The following is a 22,287-nucleotide window of genomic DNA, read 5'->3' on the forward strand; positions in this document are numbered from 1 at the left end:
ACAAGTGAACAATATTTATACACAATACATGAACCGAGCTCTAATACCAGTTTGTTACGAAATAAGGACGGAATAAGAGTTTATGAGAACAAGAGAAAATAATGACAAGAAAAATAAAATAGGCACACACACAAACGAGATAAGGATTTCCGTGGCTTGACTATACCTACATCCACGGGGAGAAGACAGAACAATATTTCACTAAGGAAATAAAGAGAGACAATGCTTAAGTAGCTCACACCCAAAACTCAATTACACCCAAAACTCTCACACACTTTGCTTTACTTTACTAAGCAAACTCACTCAATTTTTGGATGAAAAAACCATGAGAAGGCCAAACTATTTATAGATAAAATATCACACTGTTTGTGAAATTGGAGACCACGAAAAATGCTTGTTGAACACACAAACTTGGAGGCCAAGAAGATGATGGCGTGGGTGATGAAATTGCATGATAAGATGACAGAATTTAAGCCATTAATTCAACAATAATGAAAGGAGAACTTTTTCCTAGATATTGTGCTAGTGGCTATGATGAGTAGTGGTGGTAAGAGGTAAAGTAATTCGACGAGATGGTGGCCGTGGGTTGGGTGAGAGAGACATATAATAGTGGCGACGGAGAGAGGGGAAGAGAAGGGGTGGATAACTGGGCTTGAAAACCCTAATAAGTGTGGACAATGTTGTCATTTTACAAGTTTAGATACTTTTTTTATTTTTATTATTAAAATGAATTATATGTTAAAAGGCAATATCATATTTTCCAACCTTTTAATGACTTGTTTGGTTGAAAATTTTGACAGGGAGTGTCATTGTTTAAAAAAAAATTAATTTATATATAGTTGTCATTATGGCACATTATTGTAATTAATCCTAAAAACATAATAATAAAATGAATACTATAAGGAAATGTTTTTTGTAATGACTCGGGTTTGGATTCAACCCGGTACTACAGTGATGAACCGAAGTTTGACCCGACAAAGATCCAGATGCGGAAGCAAGAAGCAAGACAATGGTCTCCTAAGACATAACACACCTCTAAGACCCTAAGATGACCCTCCATGAGATCACGGAACTCAAAGAAATAAGGTGCGGAAGCAAAGGACCAGAAGAATGACAATTAAGCCCCCAGGGGCAAGGTAGTCATTTCTAAAAGTATGAATTCAGGTGTCATCGAGCACACCACTGGAAAGACAATGAAAAACTAATCAAGATGGACTCAAGAATTGCATGATTCGGAGTCCAGACGAATGAGAAACAACAAGATGAAGAGAAGCGAGCAAAACACTTTAATCAAGGGCGAAGTGGTCAATTTGTAATTAAAAAGGGCGATTTGACTCTAAACAAGTCAAATGAGGTCCACACAACCCAATCCAATCATTTCACAATATTCCAAATGGTTCTAAGAATTTTGGACAAGAATCCCACGAAATGCCCCTTCCCGATTGAAGAAAAAACTGACACCCTCTAACTAAAATATGAATAACTCTCACCACAATTGGATTTTTAATGCATGGTTGGTTTCATTGGAAATCTGATTTCAAGCTCATGAATTTAGGCTCAAGAATCACCCCATTTGGGTTAGAAATGAAAAAGTTATGGCCATTTGAAGTCGGAACAACAGTGTTAAAACTAAACTGAAGCAACTCTCAGGATCAGGCTATTTTGGTCGACCGAAATAACCCATTGGATGACTAAAATTACTTAAATCTCTGCTAAAAACAAGTTTTTAAGGCTTGGTTGGTTTGATACACCAAAAGGAACCATCGGTCGACCGAAATGAGTCATCGGTCGACCGAAATGACCCTAAATGCTGACTTTAGCTACTGGAAGGTGAAGTTTCAAAGTTCAAACAAAACCCAAAAGGCTTCGGTCGACTGAAATGGCATTTCAGTCGACCGAAATGACTCGAGAAAGTGCAAAAATTTCATGTTATGCACTCAAGGCTGAAAGTCTACTTGGAATCCCCTATGGCATGTTCAATTCACAAAATATGCCAGTGTGTGATGATGTGAACATACACGCAAGTGTAATATGGATATTTAAACCTGTTACAATGGCCTATGGCCTCATTACATCCCATTTACAAAATTTGACATGTCAAACCTCAAAAGTTGACAAAATACATTTTAATGACAAAACTTGAAGTTTAAATTACATACATGTGTACTTAAAGGTTCGTGGCCCTTGGCCTCATGTCATACATGTTAAATACATTAAAAAGAGTGTACTTATGCACACTTTACATACATAGAATCAAGAATACAAGTTTTGTCATGTGAAGCCACAAATCACCCAAGCAATGAAATCTTCAAGTCTTGAGTCATGTACCTGAAATATGCCCCAGTAACGTAGGGATGAGTAACATAAAGCTACCCGTAGGAGATGAGCGTGCATCGACCTAACATTTTACAATTTATATCACCTAAAGGTGAAACATGTTAAATTACTCATGCCACCTAATGTCTATGTCACAATGAGACTCGGGGAGTATCCTAAGCTACCCTAGAGTACTAACAACAAGAATCATGATATATACTCATATGAAACAAGTCAAGATTTAGGACAACCCAAGAACACGACAAGAAGCATACTCAGAATCAAGAACTAGGCATAAAATCTATGAAAATAATAAGATTGGGATAATCCAATTAGCAAGACAAGAGTTATACACGAAATTAGGAACAAGGCAAAATATCTATGCGATTAACCAGGTTTGTGCATTTCAAAAAACACGTCAAGAGGTAACATATGGAATTAAGGAAAAGGCATACTATCTATGCAGGTAAACAAGGATGGAACATTCCATATAACATGACAATAAGTATACTTGGATATAAGATGACAAGATTTACATTATCAATGCAATTTACATGATTGGACTACACCAATTAACATGACAAGAAGTATACTTGAAATCACGAATGGAGCATAATATCTATGCAATTAACAAGATTGGAGCATTCCGCATAATACAACAAGTTTGAAATCTTCAAGGAATAGCAACTTAAAATTTAAAGAGTGAAATCAACCAATGTAGAAACTTGGATATCGCCCGGATTAAAACCGTACTCTTGGGATCACTTTAGGGTTACCAGCCCGAGGGTACCTTCCCCTAGTCTTGGGATCACTTTAGGGATTATCAACCCAAGGGTACCTTCCCCTATTCATGGGATCACTTTAGGGATTATCAACCCAAGGGTACCTTCCCCTATTCTTGATTGATATCCCAAGTCCTAAAATCAACAAGTTGTGCAAGTCAAGATTGTATCAAAATACTATAAACACATTAACCACGTCTCATGCACAACCAAGATTTTGAAACATACAAGTCATGCCCTAAGTTCGCATTAATATGATATGATGAATGTCGAATCTTCAGTGTGCGATTCGTTACACGCTATGCATGAAGGATGTTTAATACGAAGTATGCAAATCATTACACAAGGCAAGTCCAATGTCAAGTTACAAGTTCATTCTAAGCAAGATACAACCATGTGAATTAAGCTCCATACAAAGGAATTCATTAAATATAAGTTTCAAAACTTATCCGATTATTCTCGATTTGATACACGTGAATGAACTTGTCTAGAAAATCATGAATACAAGGTTAAAACTGAATCAAGACCAATGAACCATGAAATGGATTTTAATTACTTCATTTAATTAAAATCTCTAGGTTTTGAAATTCATCTAAATGATCTCAAATTAATTTATGTTATACAACATGCTAAGACTTGATTTAAAAACACGACACAAGTGAATTCCATTCAAAAGAAGACCACGAGTATTAAACTTTAATACTAGAAAATAAATAAATGACAGGTTTCAAAACCTAATCAAATATTCTAGATTTAATATATGTGAAACCATATAGTATGCATATCAAGAATGTCAAGTCGGAATTCCAATGGAGTGAATCGTACACTCGGAATAAATTAATTAATCAAATTAATTAAATATTACTAGATTTCAAAACAACTCTGATTACTCTCAATTTAATCTATGTTGAAGAGCATGCTAGGGCCTAATTTAATATGCTAACATACATTGATTTCAAGCTAGTCAAGGCCATGTGAATTAATTTTTCACTTAGGATAAATATTAAATAAAAGTTTTAATACTTATTCAAATGTTCCAATTTTAATACACGACAATGACCATATCAAGGGGCAATATAATATCATGCTAGATGTTTAAACCAAGTCATGAGCAACCTGGAAAATCAGATCTCGTACAAGAAAAATAAATAATAAAATCTCTAGATTTCATATTTAAGTATGTAATCAAGTTGTATAAGCATCAATATCATGCTATATAACAAAAATTAAATCTAAAACATCCCCTACCTAAATTTGAGATGAAAACCTCAAAGGCCCACCGAAATAAAAGTGTTCCGAATTCGACGATACCGAGAGGTTTTGTCGGGGCCAACACCGTGAACAAGAATTCGCAAGAAGCCCCATGAAAATCTCAACTTGACCTCAAACCTGAACTCAAGAAATCGTCAGAAATGAGTTCTAATAAGGGCATAAGGTAGAACACGTCGAGGGGAACAATAAACGTTAAGGCCGAAGGATTTCTACCAAGGAAAAGTGGACCAAAAGAAGAGAGAGAAGGTGGAAGCCATGGCTGCCATGGATTCCGGCCAAGAGAGGGGAAGAAGATAGAGAAATCTCGTATTTTCTCTTAAGTGACCCTATTTATAGAAAATCACAAAAAGTGCCCCGAAAGGGCCCCGCCAGGTCTGGAAAAGTGGAATTTGAGCAGACGGGCTCAAACGGCAAAACTCCAATAACGAAAAAGATTCAAAATGAGAAAATATGAACAACGGAAGAAACAGCGTCAAAAACTGAGTCCCGAGCAGAGAGATATGCCCCAAACAAGTTCGGCGGCAACTTGGTCCAGAAACTCTGAAACTGGAGAAAAACGACCAGGACGAAATTCTATGGGTACACGACTCAACAAAATGTTAAAATGAATCCCGTACAAGGATTCAGGCACCAGACAAGATATTTTGCAATAACTTTCGTTAATTGCACAATGGCCCCTACAAAAAGTGTTAACTGCAAAACTGCCCCAGAATGAAAATATCTTCCAAAAGGTATTTTCTTAGATACCCCTGAAATAAAATATCTTCAAAAGATATTTATGAAAAACACCCCAAGAAAAGAAGATAATTCCAAATAACTGTGCATTCATGCCCCTATGGACACCGGGAGCAACCAGAGTACTTTCTTGAAAAAGTGAAGATACGTATTTCGTGGAAACCACGCAAGATCAAGATATGTGAATTCAAAAACTAACTCCGAGCATGAAAAGTGAGGTTATGCCAAAAACTGACAAACGGGGAAAAGACAGAATAGGGAAAATGACAAAATAGTGCATAGTGTCGAAAAACGAAAAATGTGGAAATGACTCGATCCTCAAAAGAAGTTGTCAATCCATGAAAAAGAGTCTCGAAAATCATTTCCAAGCACTCGAGATGACACTAAGTGACAAGAAACAGAGTTCAGAAAGGAAAATTAAACGGAAAAAAATTTATCCGTAAAATTTCAGGAAAAAGAAAAGGAAGGAAAATTTCCGGGTCGTTACAACCTACCCTCCTTAAAGAAATTTCGTCTCGAAATTTGGAACATACTGGAAGAGAACAGAACAAGGACCGAACAAAAGGTCGAACCAAAGGACAGCTTATAAAGCACCGAAGGATAACTACAGAAGTCTCAAGATCAACTGAAGGAATGTGAGACCACGAACTGAGACAACACCTCATACCAATCAGCGCGTTAACTTAACGTCAACCACTGAGAGAATCCCAAGACAACAAAACGTTGGAACATGATAGAAAAAAAGAGTGACAAGGCAGTACGAACAATAACCAAAACCCGCCCACACTAACTCGTCAGCAAGGTAACATGACAGTATAAGGCACTAGTCCATAACATGCCCCAAACCAGGTCAACTCTGAGAAACCCATCGATACCAATGGCATCAATGTCAGAAATGATCATTACCAAAAGCAACACGGGAACCAGGCATCTGTGAGAATTGGGGTAGCTAATCCCAAAACTCAAACAACAATGACACTAGCACCATTATGCTTAAGGCCTTGAATCTAGAAGCCACGAAGGAAAAGGAAATGAAACGGTGCCTCCCTGGCACACGTCTCACTCCACCAGACAAGGATTACGATTCTACGCTCACATGAGCTTTCTCGCATCAACCGACGGACTAAGGTCTCGAAACACCCAACCAAGAAAACAAACAAGAAGGTTCCCGACATGGGTCCTTACAGAATGAATTTCTCCTATCCAAGGAAGAAACTTATGAAACAAGAACGCATCCAAGGGATACGACAGATCCTAAGAGACAATGCCAAAACCTGACATAAAGTAAACAAGTAGCATGCCACACAAGTAGTAAACAAGTTGCCACATAAGCAAATAGGCATGTTATCAAATCAAACATGTTATCAAAAAGCATGTAGGTACATGGTATGATAACACACGTGAATGAAAAACGTAAGGTATGCTTAACAAATAATAGGTGTCTCAAACACCTGAACAGGTAAACATGTTATCACACAAGACATGTTATCATGAAGTATTTAAACATATAGAACATAGCAACACAAGCATGATATGCTCCCAAGACCCATCGTCTAAGGTATTCGAACCCGGACGCTCTGATACCACTTGTAACGACCCGTGTTTGGATTCAACCCGGTACTACAGTGATGAACCGAAGTTTGACCCGATAAAGGATCCTGATGCGGAAGCAAGAAGCAAGTCAAAGGTCTCCCAAGGCATAACACACCTCTAAGACCCTAAGATGACCCTCCATGAGATCACGGAACTCAAAGAAACAAGGTGCGGAAGCAAAGGACCAGAAGAATGACAATTAAGCCCCCAGGGCCAAGGTAGTCATTTCTGAAAGTATGAATTCAGGCGTCATCGAGCACACCACTGGAAAGACAATGAAAAACTAATCAAGATGGACTCAAGAATTGCATGATTTGGAGTCCGAACGAATGAGAAACAACAAGATGAAGAGAAGCAAGCAAAACCCTTTAATCAAGGGTAAAGTGGTCAATTTGTAATTAAAAGGGAGATTTGACTCTAAACAAGTCAAATGAGGTCCACACAACCTAATCCAATCATTTCACAACATTCCAAAAGGTTCTAAGAACTTTGGACAAGAATCCCACGAAATGCCCCTTCCCGGTTGAAGTAAAAACTGACACCCTCTCACTAAAATATGAATAACTCTCACCACAATTGGATTTTTAATGCATGGTTGGTGTTATTGGAAAGCTGAATTCAAGCTCATGAATTTAGGCTTAATAATCACCCCATTTGGGTTAGAAATGAAAAAGTTATGGCCGTTTGAAGTCGGAACAACAGTGTTGAAACTGAACTGAAGCAACTCTCGGGATCAAGCTATTTCGGTCGACCGAAATAACCCATTGGACGACCGAAATGACTTAAATCTCTGCTAATAACAATTTTTTAAGGCTCGGTTGGTTTGATACACCAAAAGGAACCATCGGTCGACCGAAATGAGTCATCGGTCGACCGAAATGACCCTAAATGCTGACTTTGGCTACTGGAAGGTGAAGTTTCAAGGTTCAAACAAAACCCAAAAGGCTTCGGTCGACCAAAATGGCATTTCGGTTGACCGAAATGACTCGAGAAAGTGCAAAACTTTCATGTTATGCACTCAAGGCTGAAAGTCTACTTGGAATCCCCTATGGCATGTTCAATTCACAAAATATGCTAGTGTGTGATGATGTGAACATGCACGCAAATGTAATATGGATATTTAAACTTGTTACAATGGCCTATGGCCTCATTACATCCCACTTACAAAATTTGACATGTCAAACCACAAAAGTTGACAAAATACATTTTAATGACAAAACTTGAAATTTAAATTACATACATGTGAACTTAAAGGTTCGTGGCCCTTGGCCTCATGTCATACATGTCAAATACATTAAAAAGAGTGTACTTATGTACACTTTACATACATAGAATCAAGAATACAAGTTTTGTCATGTGAAGCCACAAATCACCCAAGCAATGAAATCTTCAAGTCTTGAGTCCTGTACCTGAAATATGCTCCAGTAACGTAGGGGTGAGTAATATAAAGCTACTCGTAGGAGATGAGCATACATCGACCTAGCATTTTACAATCTATATCACCTTAAGGTGAAACATGTTAAAGGGCTCATACCACCTAACGTCTATGACACAATGAGACTCAGGAAGCATCCTAAGCTACCCTAGAGTACTAACAACAAGAATCATGATATATACTCATATGAAACAAGTCAAGATTTAGGACAACCCAAGAACATGACAAGAAGCATACTCGGAATCAAGAACTAGGCATAAAATCTATGCAAATAACAAGATTGGGATAATCCAATTAGCAAGACAAGAGTTATACACGAAATCAAGAACAAGGCATAATATCTATGCGATTAACAAGGTTTGTGCATTTCATAAAACACGTCAAGAGGTAATATATGGAATCAAGGACAAGGCATACTATCTATGCAGGTAAACAAGGATGGAATATTCCATATAACATGACAATAAGTATACTTGGATATAAGATGACAAGATTTACATTATCAATGCAATTTACATGATTGGACTACACCAATTAACATGACAAGAAGTATACTTGAAATCACGAATGAAGCATAATATCAATGCAATTAACAAGATTGGAGCATTTCAAATAATATAACAAGTTTGAAATCTTCAAGGAATAGCAACTTGAAATTTAAAGAGTGAAATAAACCAATATGGAAACTTGGATATCGCCCGGATTAAAACTGTACTCTTCGGATCACTTTAGGGTTACCAGCCCAATGGTACCTTCCCCTAGTCTTAGGATCACTTTAGGGATTATCAACCCAAGGGTACCTTCCCCTATTCTTGGGATCACTTTAGGGATTATCAACCCAAGGATACCTTCCCCTATTCTTGATTGATATCCCAAGTCCCAAAATCAATAAGTTGTGCAAGTCAAGATTGTATCAAAATACTAGAAACATATTAACCACGTCTCATGCACAACCAAGATTTTGAAACATACAAGTCATGCCCTAAGTTCGCATTAATATGATATGATGAATGTCGAATCTTCAGTGTGCAATTCGTTACACGCTATGCATGAAGGGTGTTTAATGCGAAGTGTGCAAATCATTACACAAGGCAAGTCTAATGTCAAGTTACAAGTTTATTCTAAGCAAGATACAACCATGTGAATTAAGTTCCATACAAAGGAATTAATTAAATATAAGTTTCAAAACTTATCCGATTATTCTCGATTTGATACACGTGAATGAACTTGTCTAGAAAATCATGAATACAAGGTTAGAAACTGAATCAAGACCAATGAACTATGAAATGGATTTTAATTACTTCATTTAATTAAAATCTCTAGGTTTTGAAATTCATCTAAATGATCTCAAATTAATATATGTTATACAACATGCCAAGACTTAATTTCAAAACACGACACAAGTGAATTCCATGCAAGAGAAAACCACGAATATTAAACTTTAATACTAGAAAATAAATAAATGAAAGGTTTCAAAACCTAATCAAATATTCTAGATTTAATATATGTGAAACCATATAGCATGCATATCAAGAATGTCAAGTCGGAATTCTAATGGAGTGAATAGTACACTCGGAATAAATTAATTAATCAAATTAATTAAATATTACTAGATTTCAAAACAATTCCGATTACTCTCAATTTAATCTATGTTGAAGAGCATGCTAGGGCCTAATTTAATATGCTAACATACATTGATTTCAAGCTAGTTAAGGCCATGTGAATTAATTTTTCACTTAGGATAAATATTAAATAAAAGTTTTAATACTTATTCAAATGTTCCAATTTTAATACACGACAATGAGCATGTCAGGGGGTAATATAATATCATGCTACATGTTTAAACCAAGTCATGAGCAACCTGGAAAATCAGATCCCGTACAAGAAAAATAAATAATAAAATCTCTAAATTTCATATTTAAGTATGTAATCAAGTTGTATAAGCATCAATATCATGCTATATAACAAAAATTAAACCTAGAACATCTCTTACCTCAATTTGAGATGAAAACCTCAAAGGCCCACCGAAATAAAAGTACTCCGAATTCGACGATACTGAGAGGTTTTGTCGGGACAACACCGTGAACAAGAATCCGCAAGAAGCCCCATGAAAATCTCAACTTGACCTCAAACCCAAACTCAAGAAATCGTCATAAATGAGTTTTAATAAGGGCATAAGGTAGAACACGTCGAGGGGAATAATAAACGTTAAGGCAGAAGGATTTCTACCAAGGAAAAGTGGACCAAAAGAAGAGAAAAAAGGTGGCAGCCATGGCTGCCATGGATTCCGGCCAAGAGAGGGGAAGAAGAGAAAGAAATCTCATATTTTCTCTTAAGTGACCCTATTTATAGAAAATCTCAAAAAGTGCCCCGAAAGGGCCCCGCTGGGTATGGAAAAGTGGAGTTTGAGCAAACGCACTCAAACGGAAAAACTCTGTGAATAAAAAAGATTCAAAATGAGAAAATATGAACAACAGAAGAAACGACGTCAAAAATCGAGTCCCGAGCAGAGAGATATGCCCCAAACAAAGTTCTACAGCAACCGGTCCAGAAACTTTGAAACTGAAGAAAAACGATCAGGACAAAATTCTATGAGTACACGACTCAACAAAATGTAACAATGAATCCCGTACGAGGATCCAGGCACCAGACAAGATATTTTGCAATAACTTTCGTTAATTGCACAATGGCCTCTACAAAAAGTGTTAACTGCAAAACTGCCCCAGAATGAAAATATCTTCCAAAAGATATTTTCTTAGATACCCCTGAAATAAAATATCTTCAAAAGATATTTATGAAAAACAGCCCAAGAAAAGAAGATAATTCCAAAGAATTGTGCATCCATGTCCTTATGGATACTTAGAGCAACCAGAGCACTTTCTTGAAAAAGTGAAGATACGTATTTCGTGGAAACCACGCAAGATCAAGATATGTGAAGTCAAAAACTAACTCCGAGCATGAAAAGTGAGGTTATGCCAAAAACTGACAAATGGGGAAAAGACAGAATAGGGAAAATGACGAAATAGTGCATAGTGTTGAAAAACGAAAAATGTGAAAATGACTCGATCCTCAAAGGAAGTTGTCAATTCATGGAAAAGAGTCTCGGAAATCATTTCCAAGCACTCGAGATGACACTAAGCGACAAGAAACAGAGTTCAGAAATGAAAATTAAACGGAAAAAAATTTATCCGTAAAATTTCAGGAAAAAGAAAAGGAAGGGAAATTTCCGGGTCGTTACATTTTTACTTACCCAAAAAAAAAATATGAATACTCTAAGGAGCGGACCACTTTAAGGTGATTATGTTGAGTCGGATTAGTGTTGTCAGTGATTTCCAAAGTACTAGAGTAAAGAACAAACATAGTATATTTGTTTTCATCACTTCCACATTCCTCTTCTCATCCCTCCAACGTTCTGACGAACCAACCAGAGTGTCCCAACATGAAGCTCTAATTAGCCGTTCGAAATGATTTTCTTATTTTTCCTAGTAATGACTTTTGTGTTTTTTTTTTTTTTTTTTTTTCTTCATCTTTGTTTCATTCCTAAACTCAACACATGTCTGTCACCGAGAAAGGAATCATTAAATTTTTTTTTTTGTTCCCAAAAAAAAAAAAAAAACAAACATACCCAACAACTATAATAGAAGGTCTAATGACAATTAGATGATAACAACAAAGATATCTATGCTCTCACATTCGGTTCACAATTCATACAAATTTTATCTCATAAAATAATTAGTTTACTTAAATACAATATGCATGCTAATAGTACTCATGTCTTATCTATGTGTCGGTAGTATACTAATAACCTTAGCAGCCAAGTTTAATAAGAACACTATATAATATGATTTTGTTTTTCATTTTTATAAATGAATTAACTATTCTAAGTAAATGATTGAAGTATTGGAGGAAATTAAACCTAGACATATGAATGTGGAGAGACGGAATTCATATGAGATTTGTCTACTCATTTTAGGAGTTGGTTGACGAAATGTCATTTTCTCAACCCATTTCTTACATTTAGAAGTTATCATTATTAAAGTAGTATCTTCTTATGAAGTTTTATCAATTTAATATTACTACTAAAATTCACTCGAACACCTCAAAATCAATATAGTCCAAAATGTAACAATAAAATATATGTGTAATAATTATCATAAAAGAATTTGTATTGTAAATTTATGATTATTAAAGTAGTAGCTTGTTATAAAGTTTTATCAATTTAATATTACTACTAAAATTCACTCAAATAGTTCAAAATCAATTATATACTACAATAGAAAAGGCCTTTTACGAGGAGCCAAACCTCTGTAATAAACTTATTTATAGTATACATATTTGTTCCTTAATATACACCAACGCATCATGTATAAACTAATTCTACTTGAATTTTTACGGGATCTTTGCTTTTCGTAAATAATGTAAACTTTTTACGAGGTTGAAGTTGTGCTATGCGGGTAAGTAAATATGAGCTTATTTACGAGGTTTCAAGCTCCCCGTAGATAACATATCTCATCTTTTATTCTTTTTTGTATTTATTTTTTACACCACCTATAAATGCTACTTAATATTCCACAAAACCTGTAATTAACAACAATTTCAATTAAATACATTATATAATGGTAACATTTCTTAGTTAATAACAATAACCAAAACAATCCATTGAAATGCACCATCAAATTAACATATCAAAAGACTAAAAATATTTTCACAATTCTAAAATTCATCATTATTCAATGTGCAAAAATAGAAATTGAAGCCAGTTTGTTAAAAACACCATGAATTCTATCAATTCCCTAGCACTTGAGATTCAGTAAGCCCTTATTAAAAACACCATTTCCTAGCATTTGAGATTCAGTAAGTACTTGTCAAAAACACAATTTCCTAGCATTTGAGATTCAATCAGCACTAGTCGAAAATACCACCTCATTATCCAAGATACAAAAACTAAACAAGTACCTGCATCACACAATGCTGGATTTCAGAAAGCTAATAATCTTTAAAACCTGAAGTGAAAAAGAAAAGAAAAAAACTTAAATACTATGTGATATAAATATGGGTAAATTACATTGACCTCCCTTGAGGTTCAGTCAAGTTACACTGACCTCCCTTTAAGTTTAAATCTTCATAACAAAGAATACCCCTCCATTAACTACCGTTAAAGGTAAATGCCTAGTCAATGTTAATAGTTGCTGATGTAAGTTTAAAGTTACTAAAGTACCCTTTTAGTTATTATGAAGACAAATTTGACCTTACTTACTGAAGTAAAATTACTTAAAAACCCTCCATGGTTGCCATTACATATGAGCCTTTTGGGTTCTATGCAATTTACTAGAATCCATTGGAGCCACCGGTACAAGCTCTCTCCACTCGACCTTTCAAAAAGAAAAACCTCTCTCCGCTAAGTAATTTTTATTGGATGATTCTTGTACTCCACTCTACATAATAAGCAATTGCCTTTTTTTTTTTTTTTTTTTTTTTTCTCTCTCTCTCTCTCTCTCTCTCTCTTTTAAACTCACCATTGAGTTACTTCATTTCATGTGTTCCTTATTATGTAGAGTAAAGTATAAGAATCATCTAATATCAACGCCACGGAAAAATAAATTTTCTAAGTGTCTTGGTTTTAGACTTCTTTTGTAACCAAATGCAATTAGATTAATTATAAATGGAAGGTGGAGAGATCTACTACAACCAAACCTCCAATTATAAATAATCCAATTAATTATTTGGTGTGTTTGAGTTTCAGCACCAAATCTGGGTTTCTGCCTTCTTATACCCTCGTTGTCGTCACCAATCAAACCCAAAATATATATACACCAAATCAAACAAATATATCCTCTCTCTCTGTCTCTCTCTTTCTCTCCTCTCAAATTGTTTCTCATCAAACAAATATATATATATATATATATATATATATATATATATATATCTCATTCCAAATTGTTTCTCTTTGACATATGGATAATTTTGTCTTTTCAATGTTCATCCTTTCGTAAATAAAATACAATAAATATAATGAGGACATATATGTAATTTTACTTGAACAGTTAACACCATTCACATGACATCTATAACAGGGGAGGTTGGTGTAATTTGACAAACAAGAGGGGAAGTTAGTGTATATTGACGAAACCTCAGAGAGGTCGGTGTAATTTTCCCTATAGATGTTGAAGATTTAGAGTACCACTCTTTGCCATCAACTATATATCATGTCAAAGAACAAAGCAGGATTAAAGATTATTAAGCAATTTTATCACACAAAAGTATAGATCACTTTGAAAGAACCATTCACTTAGGTTTGGATGCTACTGTCATTGAAGCACATACACCCTCCACAATGTACCTGCATATGGTGCTGAAGACTAATTTTAAGTAATATCCTCAAAGACATCAGCCATTGAATGCTGACTTTCTACTAGTATTCTCAAAATACAGCCATAAACAAATTTGGTTAAAAAAAAAAGATTGATCCACACGAGAAGGCAGAAACCCAAATACACAATAATATTTGATGCATTATCTGGCAGCGGCTATTTATAGACTGATTCCATACAAAAACAACACTTTAATTTGATGGTTTTTTCTATCTTGGGTGCCTAAAGTCTGTGATAAGGTAGCCCATGCTTTTGGTTCTCTGACTCCATCATCAATTCAAATCTTCCTTTGTAGCACTTGATGGTTCTGTAACACTTCAAGATAGGCTAGTTTTACAAGTACCAAACATTTAATTAAAGGGATGATTAATTAACCTTATAGAAAGGGAAAATAGAGTTAAAAATCCTTGTCCAATTTGTTAATATATACCGAGACCAAACCCTAAACGGGATCATGAATTCACTGTTTTCAGTGTCATTAAAATGTATAATTACATATCTAAAGCCACTTTATTGGGATTTACATTAATCATATGATCGATCAGCTAGGTCACGTAAGTAGATTTCTCAAAGTTTAACTCATTCATTTGATTAATGTAATTGTCTATTGGACTCTACTCATTTGCAAAACTATATTTATAGTACATATTCAAACAAAGATAAATGAGAACGCCTTAACTAGATAGAGAAGATATTGGTACAAGAAGAAGAGCTCACTGCAGTGTAGATTGCAACAATACAAGAAATGCTACTTTGAAATTTAAGCAGAAACACAAAAAGGCAAATCCCATTTGCAATATTTCTTTAATTTTTTTTTTTTCAGGATGAAGATATAACATGAAGTTACTATGGCAGAAAGCAACAAACTTCTAGATAAAAAGGCAGAACTCATGCTGATCTTATACACTGAAGTAAACTTTGACGTGAATAATTTTGATACCTTCTTCAACTACTACCTATTTTTTCACAATCGAAATATACAAATAGCTACATATATTTCTTTTTAGTGTAGTGAGAGTAGATGATTATCCGATCTTAGGGGGTTGAAAAGAGCAATTAATAATTACACATGCATAACAAAGTTATCAAATCACAGATATTGTCCATATCCAAATTGCACATGTATAACTAAGTTCTGATTCAATGGAAGATCCTTAAAGATTACACAATATTGGATGGCATATATATATATTATATCATTTATAAATTTCACCTCACCTATAATTAGTCTAGGGCAAAGTTGTCATGTTGTATAGACTAGAATCATTGAGATTCTAATAGTTCTCCTAGCGAATTGGAGATACCGGATCCTGACACAAAAAAAATATATTTAAAAAAATGTATTGCCAATCAATATAAAAAAAATAAAAATCAGATAGTATGTTAATGAACGCTTTAAAAGATAATAATAAAAATAAAAAATAAAAAAAGAAGGAAATAAATGATCAATTGACCTCTACAATTTTCACATATTTGCTAGGCCATACAACTGTGCTTGTTGAGCATCACAAAGACAACACCTTCCAGCTAGGGTTGCTCGGTAAAAAGGACAATCCCTGGCAATGACATCATCAGCCCAAACTTTCCAACAATCTGGACCAATTGGAACATGATCATCTGATAACGCATTCAGATCCGTTGATGCAATCTCAGCATTGGCACCAACTACACCTTGTCCATTCTAGTGTAACAGCTTACATTGGTAACCTTTAAATCTCATTCATCAGCTCAGCTCTCATCTCACTCTTCATTTCAGATTTGATTTATTCCACTCTTTCTTGAAATATTTCATCCACTCTTTTTGCTTGCACCATCTTATATCCATTTGCCTCAAGTTTAGAAATTGTTGCTCCAAAACCAAGGCCTCTAACCCGCCCTCAATGTTCTGAACCAAGTACATGAGTGACTCCATCATCTCGAAGAGAGCTTGTGCCTTTGGGTTGGGTTTTAGTGTACTCTTTCATTTGTTTATGAAATTCCATGAGTTAAGTATGTTTGTAAATGGAATACAAAAAAATAATAATAAAATAAGTAGGAAAGATATACTACCACTGCTCGTCCTATTGCATCATTCAAAGGTTCCCCACTCTTCCTCAGGTGACCTTCAATCCATACATCAACTCTTGTTATAGAGTCGGGCGCCTTAGGTTTTTTTTTTTTTTCTACACAAGAACAATATTTGTGTACAGATAATAAATTAAAACTTATACACTCATTGCCAAAAACATGATGATGCAAAAGAGATGAGTTTCCTATAGAATGACTAATACAGGTGGTAGAGGCAATCAGACCACCCTCTTACACACTAGATGAGTCATTTTAGAACATTTTTCATAACCAATTTGCAAGCTGCCACCTCCAACAGAACACTCATGATTGAAAATTCACTAAAACTAGAATTTTAATCCAAATGACATGAATCCAAAACCATTTGAAAGCTAACTTATTGGACTTTCATGCATACATTTTATTAAAAATAATCATATTGACCCATTGGTACAGTTTTAATGAAAGCAGGAGCCAAAATTCTATTCAAAAACTCTTTTTCCAGCATAATGTTTAAAAATTCAATTCTCGATCAATTTTTATGAAACTAAAGCGAATTGGAAGCTTAAAGACTATATTTTGATGCTATCCATTTATGTCAACAAAATTCCTTACCAATTAAATCAGGTTCGAAAGAAAAGATAGGAAAAATTCTACTCACGAAACAGACTTTACAACATGTTATCATCGACTTCGAAAATTCATAATAAATTCAAAACTCACTCAATTGGAGCCAAACAAAATCCTGTAAACTCATTAAACAAATGTATTTCCATGTCCCAAAATCTCATTTAAGGATAACAATTCATAAATTTCAGTTCTAAAACCAGAAAGTCAGTGCATTCATAATAATGAATCGAACAAAAAATAGAGTCAAACAAACAGCATATAAAACAGACCATCATAGCATTTCCTGAATAACCTAGTTAGTTTGGTGACAACATATTGTACTACTTACCATTTCATCCACTAATAAAAAAAAAATTGTTTAAAAATAACAAGTTAGTACCGCTTACCATTTCACAATCTACTATATATAAAAACATGTTATAGATGTGCATCCATTCTTTATCCATCACTATCTGCCCAAAAATTCTATAGGAACCTGTCACAAAAAAAGTAAATTATTGGTATCAAATAAATAATTTTTTAGGTAGCATTTGAGGTAGTATCATTGATTCTCTACTGGTACAAATAAATAGTCCCCCTCAATTATATTCAAAGGGAGGGATTGTTTAAGAATTGTCTACAAATAAATTAGTATTAAATAATTAGACATTCAGATAACATAAAGATACTGTTTAGGGAAAGATGTTTTACTAATCAAAGCAGAATCAGAATAATAAGTTAATTTTGCTTTATCCTAAGCATGTTGATGACCAAAGCAAAATTAACTTATGGCCATCAACTAGTTGCTCAACAGGCTTACGATAACTTATTGCGAAATTAAAAGTGAATCATCACTAATTTTATGTACTTAAAGTGTTTAATTTAAAGTCTGTAATTTCTGATTTTAATTTCATGCATTCATGCTTGTTCACTACAAGAACCCTTGAATAAAAAATAAAAATGAAGTATTAGCTTTCTCATACTATCATGCTATTGTAGATGCTATCTTACAACTAGATTCAAAAGACCTACAGGTGATCCTACATGGGATAATGATATTAAAAACATTTGTACTAATTATATATATATATATATATATATATATGGGTAAAGTGCAAAAAAAAACCCTTGAATTATTGGCTTTTTGCAACTAACCCCCCTGAACTAAAGATTGCCCCCTTAAACTATTGATTTGTTGCAATTAAGGACAAACCCATCACAAAAGCCTATTTTACCCTTTGTTATTAAATTTGTCATTTCTTATTAAATTGTTTTTTATTATATTTTCTCTTATTTAAATATTAATTATATCATTTACCTTAATTTTATAATTAGTATCAATTGATTAGAAAAAAAAAAAAAAAAATTGTAGCTATCATTTTCTAAAATGATTAACTTATTATAATTAACCCTAGTATACTCACTTTAAAAAAAAAAATTAGTATAAAAAAATATTTTCTTTTTCAAACAATATTCATGAAAAATTAATAAATTACGTAAATAAAAAATATCTTCTTTTTAATGCAATATATTCATGAAAATTAAGAAATTACTTAAATTGTTTCAAAATTTTCCATTTAAGATTTTTATTTAAATAATTAATTTTAAAAATTAAAGGCAAACTTATACAAATTTAATGGAGAATATTTCATCAAATTAATATGAATTTTTTTTATAATTTATTTTAATAAGAAAAATATATCAAGTGTAATTCAATAAGAAAGGATATTATGGTCATTTAATGAAAAATAGGTAAGACAATGTGGCATTTTGCAACTAAATGTGATAGTTTAGGGGGTTTTATGCACAAAACATAGTTTAGGGGGTTATTTACAAATTTAGACATAGTTGAGGGGGTTTTTTGCACTTTACCCTATATATAATTAAAAAAATTAACAGAAATCAAATCACCTTAAAGCAGTAAACTGTGAGTAACTTAGAATTTATGTTCTAGATATAAATCACAATAAGCTCTATACATGATAGATCATGTTCACATGTTTACCCAGCAAATCTGATTCAGAGACGAAAAGGAACATGAAAGGTAAAAAGAAAAAGACAAATTAAAACGTAAAGATCTGAAATAGTTAGTTTTTTCTTTTTTCCTTTTTCTTTCGAGGTAGGCATTGAGTTATTTTATTAAAACTAAAATGGCAAAGCCAAAATTATATAATAGGGGATACAAAAGTCATGGAAACCCCAAACCCATTAAGGCAAAAGAAACCAAATCCAAAAACCCAAATACAATGAGTACAAAAGAAAACAAGAAGCCAAAGTCCAATACACAAAAAATAAGCACAACCAAACAGGATTGGCACTCAAGTAGCACCACTTATGGGATGACAAATATGTTGCCGCCTCCAAATTTTCAAGAACAACAGCCACGAGGCAAAGCCCATAATTAAGAAGACTCACCCACAACACCAGAGAGTATGCATCGCCTTCCCAATAAAATGCTCATACCAAATCTTCACAAACCAACCCCATCTCTAGCTGGACAACCACCGCCAAACCCAAGCATAAAAAGGAACCCACCAACCCAAGCTATACATCAACAACAAAATAAACAACTTACAACCTAAAAACCAATTTTATAGATATGATTAATGCTACATTGGTTGCTGAGAAATCCTAAAAAAATATAACCTAAATTTGTTAGTCTTGTCTTTTTATCTTTAGATGCATTCATCAAACAAGCCTATTTCAATTATTAATTAATTAAGTCTATCACAAAACATACAATATATATATATATATATATATATATCCAAATACCATTGATCAATAAGTTACCAGATATAAAAAAACTCAACACAACACCGTTAACCAATTCATGCATCGCTTCTTTTTCATTGTTAGAAAGTAAATCCTCACCAATTCGTATAAAGCATATGGAAGAAAATGCCAAAATCATCAAATTTATACATATATAAAAACACAAATCTGTACATACCAAAACTTGGACCTAGATCCGAACTCGTTGGTGGTCCTGAGTTTCGGTAGCGAGAGCTTTTTCTACAACCTGGTACTTATGAAACTGCATAAGTGAATAACACAAATTTATTATAGTTCAAAAACCAAATTCACAATCAAAGAAACTAAGCATAAGAAAAAAAAGTAATAAACTAAACTTATTGAAGAGGGCTGCCAGCAGTGGGTTTTTACAAACCTTCGCAGCATTCAAAGAAACAAAAAGATATAGAACGATTACAGATGTTCAGAAAAAAAAAAAAACAAAACAAAACAAAACAAAAAAGAAAAAAAAAAAAGAAAAAAAGGAAGAAAGTGTTCCATTATGTAAAAAGTAACTACATTAAGTATAACTTCATGTGTTTATGTCATTATCCTAGTCAATTACAGATTTTGATTTCACAAGAACCAGAAAACAACTTAGACTTGCAGATGAAATTTCCTATTTATTTCATCAACCCTGCTTTTTGTTCAAGATAAAGAATTTTTCATGAACAAAAAGGAAAAAATAAATTTTCATTATATGAACACTAAACACAGAACTAATTAATAAGTAACGACACCATCAAAACCAGAGAAAATTTAGAACTAGTATACCTAAAAACTGAAGGCATACAGAAATTAATCACATATCACCCTATACATATATATATGAATGGGTAATAGACACATCATTTTTGTCAATAAAAAATATCTGAATTGTAATAAAAAAATGAATGAACATCATTATATGAACATTAAACAGTGAACTAACTAACACCAAGTAACAGTTCACTGGATCGAAACTACAGAAACAATTAAAAGCTATACAGAAGTTAATCATATACCACCTTATATAGAACTTGAAACCAACAATCAATAACACCTCATATATAGATCATGTTCACCAATTGACCAAAAGATCTTATTCAAAGACGAAAAAAACAGGAAAAGGAAATATGTTGTAGTTATAAGCATAGTTTTATATATATATATATATCGATTTGGTAGAGGATTTGACTCAATAAGAGCAGATAAAACCCTAAGAGACAAAGAAATAAGCCAAAATTATCCTCAAAGATTAAGGATTAGGGTTTTGGTAGAGAATATAAATCAGTATATGGGGAATTTGAGAGCAGTTTCTGCGGACCAGAGGGTTTCTCTACTGTCTTGAAAACAGATTGTTGGTTTCTTCATAAAAGGGACCTTGAAACTGACCTTGGGTTGCCGGAAGTGAAAGAGGGCACCGTTAATGTCAACCTTCCCTGAAACAAATTGTGGGTTTCTTTGCTTGCCGCAATTAGGGAGTAATCGAGCATGAGAAATATACCGAGTACGGTGTGGCTTACTCTTCATCAGCCACAAGAGAAATTTTTTAAGGGGTAATTTAGACCGAACTCCCTGTGATTTGTCATAATTACATGGAACACTTTTTTGTTTTGAAAATTACGCAAATCTTCTCTACTTTTAAAAATATCTTACACGAACCTCCCTTATGAATAACGGACCATTAAATACACTAACGGAGTTGTCAAAATTACTGACATACCCTCTCCTTGACATCTAAAATTACTAAACTACCTCCATAAATTATTGAGTAGGCATGACATCAGCTTTTTATACACTATCGCCTCACTCTCTCTATTTTCACTTTTTCTCTCTCTAGGCAGCCATGGACTCAGAATCTAACAAACTGGAAATGTATTAGTTGATGATTATTAAAAAAAAATAAAAAAATTGGTTGCTTAGAACTTTCTCAAAACTCAAGAAAATTAAATCAAATGCTTGTGACTCTCTCACTGCTCATCTTTGCGGCTAGAGTTCCGTGACGAGTCATCAGGGAATTATGCTTTCTTTCCATTGGTGAAGCAGATTGGAGTGGTTCGGAGAGAAGGAGAGAAGGTGGTTGAGAATGGCGGTGAGGTGGGTTTAAAGTGTTCTTGCTGTGGTGTTTGGTTGGAGAGAAAATTTTACCCTCCTTGTATTGTGATCAAGCCTTCTTGGGGTGCTTTGGATTATACCCAGAAAGGGAATTTGATTGCAGAAGCAGGGGATGATGAAGATGATGATGGTGATCATCATCGCTATATTGAAGAAATCTTTATTTCTAGCCCTAATATTTTCTTCTGGAGCAGTATGCGGAGTCGTTTTATTCTCATTTTTCCAATATTCAGGGATT

The 22,287-nt window shown here is 33.9% G+C and overlaps 1 long non-coding RNA gene across 4 annotated transcripts; it reads right to left on the reverse strand.

Moving 5' to 3' along the window:
* Positions 1 to 11,626: 11,626 nt before the first annotated feature.
* On the reverse strand, positions 11,627 to 21,456 carry LOC132273583 (uncharacterized). Of its 4 annotated transcripts, none has more exons than XR_009470172.1 (6): positions 21,327 to 21,456; positions 20,113 to 20,196; positions 17,567 to 17,655; positions 15,959 to 16,666; positions 15,723 to 15,814; positions 11,627 to 13,089 (listed from the first exon to the last, which is right to left on the reverse strand). It is a non-coding gene; the product is annotated as an uncharacterized LOC132273583 (long non-coding RNA). The 4 variants fall into 4 exon arrangements; XR_009470173.1 differs by lacking the exon at positions 11,627 to 13,089 and adding an exon at positions 13,628 to 14,831; XR_009470171.1 differs by lacking the exon at positions 11,627 to 13,089 and having other exon boundaries at positions 13,628 to 15,814.
* Between the last annotated feature and the right edge of the window lie 831 nt (positions 21,457 to 22,287).

Source organism: Cornus florida, unplaced genomic scaffold, assembly GCF_030987335.1.
Source record: "Cornus florida cultivar Cherokee Brave unplaced genomic scaffold, ASM3098733v1 CherokeeBrave_3.0.0_Hap2_Chr09, whole genome shotgun sequence".
NCBI lineage: Eukaryota > Viridiplantae > Streptophyta > Magnoliopsida > Cornales > Cornaceae > Cornus > Cornus florida.